Source organism: Zingiber officinale, chromosome 2A (genome assembly GCF_018446385.1).
Source record: "Zingiber officinale cultivar Zhangliang chromosome 2A, Zo_v1.1, whole genome shotgun sequence".
Lineage (NCBI taxonomy): Eukaryota > Viridiplantae > Streptophyta > Magnoliopsida > Zingiberales > Zingiberaceae > Zingiber > Zingiber officinale.
In genome coordinates this window covers 139,785,723-139,793,233 of record NC_055988.1, presented here as the reverse complement: position 1 = coordinate 139,793,233, position 7,511 = coordinate 139,785,723, and positions in this window count along the sequence as shown.

Genomic DNA, 7,511 nt, shown 5'->3' with positions numbered 1-7,511 from the left:
CTCCCCCTTGGGACATCTCTCCCCCTTTTTGACACACATCAAAAAGAGGGAATCAAGGTCAAGAGTTTCTTCCCAATAAAAGTCCCATACCTTTCATTGAAACCCTTAATTTCCCCCTTGATACTAAACACAACAATCAACTTAGTGACAATCCCATATCACTAATCCTCAAAAAGTCTTAAGGAGTAAAATCTCCCCCTAAAATTCAACTCCCCCTTGACAATTAGGTAAGACTCCCCCTAAAGGTCAACTCCCCCTTGACCATTGCACCAACAATGTCTTGGAGAGTTTCAAACCTTTAGAAACCCGAAACTCAACTCCCAAAAACTGAAATTTCAGACACCTGCTGAAAATCAGAAATTCGGCACGCACTGATCGGTCCCCAGACCGATCAGGAACCCCTTGGATCGATTCCCAAATCGATCCTCGCTTTCTGGATCGTCACTAATCGGTCACCAGACCGATCAGGCCTTCCCTGGATCGGTCCGGTGACCGATCCATCCTCTGAAATCAGAGATTTCTGATTTTTCTCCCCGGGAGAAATTCAGAAACTCCTAGAAAATTCCAGAAAGTTTCAAAAATTATAAAATTTTGAGGATACAATCCTCATACTATATACTATCATGGAAAAATAGTTTTCTATGAAAATAGATTCCATTTTCAAATCTTGATACAAAGTTCAAAAACTTTTGAAATAGTTCAAAGTTTAACTCATCTTTGTATCATCTTGCTCAATGATGAATGCTATCACTAGAAAAGCTTCATCAAGGTTTTTCAAATCAATTTTAAAATGATTTTAAACCCTTTAATTTAGGACCATAATCTTAGGACTATATGTACATGACTTGTACACAAGTTTTCCCTATGATCCTCTAATCTCTTGAATTAGGCTCATCTAGGTACAAGAACTATGTACCTTGATCCTAACTCATGATCCTAATATCTCACACACATCTAAAGTGTATCAAACACATCCAAGTCAATTTTGATGTGAGAATATGGGTTTAGGTTATCTTAGGTTAAGTTCTCATGCATTTGCTAAACTACACTTTGATCTCAATATCAAAATGTGTTTTTATCCTTAAATCAAATTCTATGATTATTAATGCAAGAGATGATGACATGGCATGAAATAATATCATAAATAAAAGCATGTGCCAATGTCATGATGTCATGGCATAAAGTATGAAACTTAATCTAAAGCATGGCATATAATTAACCTAAGCATGATCATGACATTTCAAATGATAATAAGTTAAACATGATGTCATGGCATGGCAAACAACCATGGTAAGTTAGCACAAATAAAATACCTAGATTACCTATCTAAGTATCCTTAACACCTTAGCTAACTTAAAATCTAAACCTAAATTGCTCAAAGTGCTTCAAGAAAATGCCCAAACCTAAGTTGGCATTCCTATTTTTCTTGATTAATTTATGCCACTTAACATTAAGTATATCCTCAAATATTGGCATATTTCATATTACCTCAAGAATAGCACCTTTTTAATTAAAGGCCTAGATTGTCTTAAATTCCTAAGGGAGTACCAAGACCCCAACTTGGTATTTCTCTAGGTTTTCCTAACTTGTGCCAATAAAGATTAAAGTCGATATAATTTTTATTTTCAAATATGGCACAATTTACTCTTCAAGGAGTAAATATTAATGATTATTCCATTTCATTTTCAAAGGTTCACAAAACCTTGAAAATGCTCCTTGAGTGTCAATTTCCTCAAAGTTGGGTTAACTACCCTTCTAATCGGAGTTGACGCTCTCTAACCCATCTATGGGGTAGAGGAGATGCTCCTAGGAACCCAATACCTATTTGAGCTCATTGGGTTCACTAAATATTCACTAGGGATAACTTCCCTAGCAACCCTCCTAATGACTCTCCTAGGCTTTAAAGCCTTGGTCATTTGGGACTCATCAAGATCAACTTTAGGGGTGACTTCCCTTGTGACCTTGGTGGTGGTCTTCCTAGCCCTAGTTTTTGTTCCATAATCGAGTGGAACATTATGATAGGTGGGCTTGACCATTTGGGACTTAGGTTTGTGACCCAAACCTTTCTTGTCCTTGGGCTTTGAAATTTAACCCTTAGACCCTAGAGTTGACTTCTCTAAATTCTTTAGGGCCTTTTCTAGAGTGTTAAGTCTTGACCTCAAGACTTGATTTTCTTTCTCTAAAACCTCAAGTTTTAATTTATCATTCTTTCTTGAGGTGTTCCTAGGCATATGTCTAGTTGTCTTGGGGTTTCTACCTAGGTTCTTCTTAGCCTTAGATGAGTTAATCCTAGGGTTGGCCTTCCTAGTATTGTTCTTATCTAGGCTAAGATGTTTAGCACCTAAGCACACATGTTGATTTCTATGATTATCATGCTTATCATTCTTGACAATTGCAATAAGACTACTAGCATGTATCTTATTAGAAGTGCAAGAATGAACCTTAGCGGATACCTTAGGGTTTGCCTTTGCTCCCCCTTTACACGTGCTTGGTCTTTTGTCCTTGTGAGATTGCCTCCCCCTTGGACATTGACTCCTATAGTGTCCTCGTTGCTTGCATTGGAAGCACACCACGTGCTCCTTGCCCTTGCGTTTTGGGACTCCGACTTCCTTGATCTTTGGCGCCGGTGGAGTCTTCTTAGTCTTCTTTGGACATTTACTCTTATAATGTCCAAATTCCCTACACTCAAAACACATTATATGCAATTTACTTGAACTTAAAGTGTTTGAGTTACCTAGGGTTGAGGATGGATGGATGCTCTCTTCTTCATCCCTCCCGGAGGTAGAAGCTTCTTCTTCGTGCTCCGATCTTGAAGAAGAACTCATCTCCTCTTCTTCTTTAGATGTTGAGTAGCTCTCAACTTCTAATTCCTCACCTCCACGATGTGAGCTACTTGGCTCACTAGGCTCCTCTTCATGGCTTGAAGTGGGGCTCTCCTCATGGAGTTTGGCCAAGTTGTTCCACAACTCCTTGGCATTATTGTATCCTCCTATCTTACACAAAATATCATTAGGTAAAGAAAATTCAATGATTTTCGTTACCTCATCATTGATGGTTGATTGGTGGATTTGCTCCTTGGTCCACTCCTTGTTCTCTAGGGTTTCTCCTTTCTTGTCCATCGGAGGCTTGAAACATAATTGAACACAACTCCAATTTTCAAGGTTAGTCATAAGAAAATACCTCATTCTTACCTTCCAATACGCGAAGTCGCAGCACTCGTAGAAGGGTGGAAACGTGATGTCTTCTCCGAGTCGATCCATTCTCTAGCTTGTGCTCCCCCGGGTGTTAATCCGATGAAGAGCAACCTTGCTCTGATACCACTTGTTAGGATCCTTCGTACGGAGGCTAGAGAGGGGGGTGTGAATAGCCGACCCCAAACCGTCCTTTCTTTCTACAAAACGTGTTAGCGCAGCGGAAAATAAACACAGAAACGAAAGGGAAAGAAGACAAACCTCAAACAAACCGATGTAACGAGGTTCGGAGATAAACTCCTACTCCTCGGCGTGTCCGTAAGGTGGACGAAGCCTATCAATCCGTCGGTGGATGAGTCCCCGGAGAACCGGCTAATAAATGCTCCTTGTGGGTGGAGAAACCTCGCCACAATACTTGTAACAACAAGAAAGGAGTACAAGGAAAGCAAGAAGCAAATACAAACAACAATATGAATGCAACACTCGCTTGCCTTCTCTGTCGATCGGAGGCGATGAAGCAGCAACTTCACAACCCAAACGCAGCAGCTGACCGACGACTGGAAACTCACGCGAAGCTTCGGAAGCAAGCTCAACAAAGCTCAGAACCTCAGAGCACAGAAGCAGAAGCTTCAATCCAAGGAAGAAGAAGAAGATCGAGAAGTCGCCCTCCTTCTCCACCTGCGGAGAAAGAAGCAGAGAGAAAATCTAGTCGTTGCGTCAGCTAGTGCCCGTCATTCAGATGATCAACGAGACACAACTTCGATCTAATATTCATCGACACTCTCGATGCATCAAGATTCAGTCAGACGAGATGCCTGCCTGATACTGTGAGCTATTAACGACATTCGATCGCTTCACCCAAGATATGCTCGATGATGTGACAGCTTATTATAAGCCTACACATGCAAAGATCGATCACCAGATCGATCCAGCTCATGGTTTTCGCCCAAACCAAGTCCAAACCAACATCCGGTCAATCTTGACCTGTTGGTACATTGCGCCTAGCATCCGGTCACTCCCTTGACCTGCTAGGACTCCCTGCTAAGTGTCCGGTCAATCCCTTTGACCCACTTAGGCTTTTCTCTCCGTACCAAGTATCCGGTCACTCCTATGACCTACTTGGACTTCCCATCACCAGATGTCCGATCACCCTTGATCCATCTGGATTTTCCCTTGCCCGGCTTCACTCACCAGGACTTTCACCTAGCTTCACTCACTAGGGTTTTCACCTGGCTTCACTCACCAGGATTTCCAATCTGCCTGGCTTCACTCACCAGGACTTCCCAACTGACCTAGCTTCACTCACTAGGATTTTTCCCGTGCCAATTCGGTCCAGAGACCGTGCTACCGAACCCTCTCTGACCTAGTCTGGAGAACGAGCTACCGAGCCCTCTCCGACTTCATCCGGTCCAGAGAACGAGCTACCGAGCCCTCTCTGACCACAGTCCGGAGAACGAGCTCCCAAGCTCTCTCCGACTTCCTATGCCAAGATTCCATACTTTGACTTTTCCCGCGCCAAGCTCCCTGCTTGGACTTTTCCATGCCAAGTCTCCATACTTGGACTTCTCCGTGCCAAGTCTCCATACTTGGACTTTTCCCATGCCAAGCTCCCTGCTTGGACTTTTTCCATGCCAAGTCTCCATACTTGGACTTTTCCGAAACAACTCAAGTCAGGTCAACCTTGACCAACGATTGCACCCTCAATCTCCCAAGTTCATATTCTTGTCAACACATCAGAATACAACTTTTCTACTCTCGTCAAACATCGTCAAACATCAAAATACAACTCGAGTCAGGTCAACTCGAGTCGGGTCAACCAGGTCAACCTTGACCTAAGATTGCACCAACACATCGCCTCTCTCCCATGCCGTCCTTCTCGCTAGCTATGTCTTTTGCTCAACGCCCTGTGCTCCTAAGTTCTTGTACACTTAGACACAGGGTTAAACACAACAAGACCTAACCTAACTTATTTGATCACATCAAAAGTACCTTGGGGTACCAACATCATGATCGTTCTATAATTAATAATTAATTATGGATGACCAACATAATCGAAAACCTATAAGATTACACGTACTACGAGTTTATCTAAGAGACATAAAATGAGTTTGAGAATTAAATTCTCATGTCAAGAGAGATTGAGTTTCGTTGGACCAGACGAAGGATAAATATGGAATTAGCATGGCGCAATGGAAGCGAGGATGAGTCATGTCCTTTGAAGACAAGTTGGACTATCTTTCGTTTAATTAAAAGGGATTCTTAGTTTTGAACCAAGATGCTTTATTTTTTAACCAAATATGGTTTGGTATTGAACCAAACTTAAGGCTATTGGTATGAATTATGGGTTAAAAGATACGAGTTTAGATTTGATCCAAATCCATATATATAGAAGACACTCACTAAAATCTCTGTGGTAGAGGGGGTGAATAGCCCTACAATTAAGACGAATCTACCTTTCTCTTTCTTTCATCGTTATGTACAACAATAAAAAATAAATACAATAACTGAAGAAATACGATGCAAAAAGGTTACTTGGTTTACAGCCGGGAAGGTTGCTAATCTAAGACGTTGACAGCTATGAACAATAAAGAATAGGAAAGTATTCGAGTACAATTTAAGTGTTGTTTGAATGAAGAGGACCAGAGCTTTATTTATAGTCCACTGGTCGAAAATAGTAGTTTGCTGATGTGGTGACTCTAGGTGCCTGGATCCGCTCTAGACGCCCCCAACTGTGCACCTTCTCTGCTCGCAACGTCAATGCAATGGTGCGATGATAAAACTTTATCACCGACCCGACACCTGGACCAAGTTCGGGCACATGGAGTGCTGCTAACGTGGCCCCGAAGGTGTTCCGCGACAATGAATTATGAAGGTGGCTGATCGGCACCAAGGTGGTCCGAGCACCCAGACTTGGTCTAGTTGCTCAGATGAGTCATCTTTGTGCTGACTCATCTAACTTCTTCTCCGGTCAAAAGGGTGATCCTCCAGCCATCCAGAATTGATATCACCCGAACCCAACTCCAGTCTTCTCCTCAAGCAATCTTCTGTTCTGGCTTCTAGTCCTTCAGAAGCGCCATGCGCGTCCTTTTCGCTTCACCGGTGTACTCATCCGTAGCTTCTCATCCCTCGGATACACCAAGCCTGTTGACTCAATTCTTGCACCATCCTTCTCGTTTGCCCAATCTTTCGCTCGACTTCTTATGTTCCTAAGTCTCTACACACTTAGACGCAAGACATCAACTACACAGAATCTAACTTAACTTGGTTGACCACATCAAAACCAACACAGTGTACTTACAATCTCCCCCTTTTTGATTTGAATCAACCCAAGTTAAGTTAGGGTTTAAACTAAAATAGTAAACTAAATGAATATGCAATTTATTGTTGGTCCAAGGAGCACCAGATGATCGAACCTAAGTTTTTATAATGGAAAAGGGTTCAAAGTTAAGATTTATTGTGATCTAACAAGTTTAATTGAGTGTGCAGGAAAGTTCTAGTTAAGGCTAGACAAAGAAGTTCTATTTGAACATTAGGCAGTGGATAGTTGAGGCTAGTAAATAAAGTCTTGGTCTGTGGGACTAGGCAAGTCTTGGCAGGTCGAGGACATCGGGCAAAATTCTAGGGTCGAGGACACTAGGTGAATGTCCTAGGGATCACATATACCAGATGGAAGACTGGACAGGTCAGGGTTCGGGCGTCCAGCGAAAAGTCCTGAAGTCTCGGATACTGAACAAAAGTCCAGACGGTCTAGAGGACCGGTTTGGTAAAAAGTAATCTCTCTTGAGAGGAGTAGGTGAGGATGCGCTCCTCGTAGAGAGAATAGTAGGTGTCGGTCCGACCTAGAGTTTTAGCGAAACTCAAAGTCAGGACCGGATAGTTTAGAGACTGTCAAAATTATTCTACTTTACATATTATTTGTGCTTGTGCTAACCTTGTGTTGCAGAAAGTTGATAGCTAAAAAAGAGGAGTTCAGGTGCCTTAAGCATGTCTAAGCGCTCGGACATCCGAGCGCCTGAAGTAGCTCTAGGCGCCCAAGTTAGTAGTGAAGAGGGAGTGCCAGGGTGTCTACCGAGGGCACCCAGACAAATCCAGGCGCCCAGATCAACAAAAATTTATCTTCATTCTATGGTGGCACGCTTCGACTAGCCAACCCACATTAGTGGTCCAGGTGCCCTAAGGTGGTCCAGGCACCCGAACATGGATAAGCTTCTAGGATGAAGTTTCGATGAGGTGTAGCCATGTCTGCCTAGTGGGGACATTTGGAAGTGGATCCAGGTGCCCAGAGTGGGCTATAAAAAGAGGGTTCAACCAATACCTTTA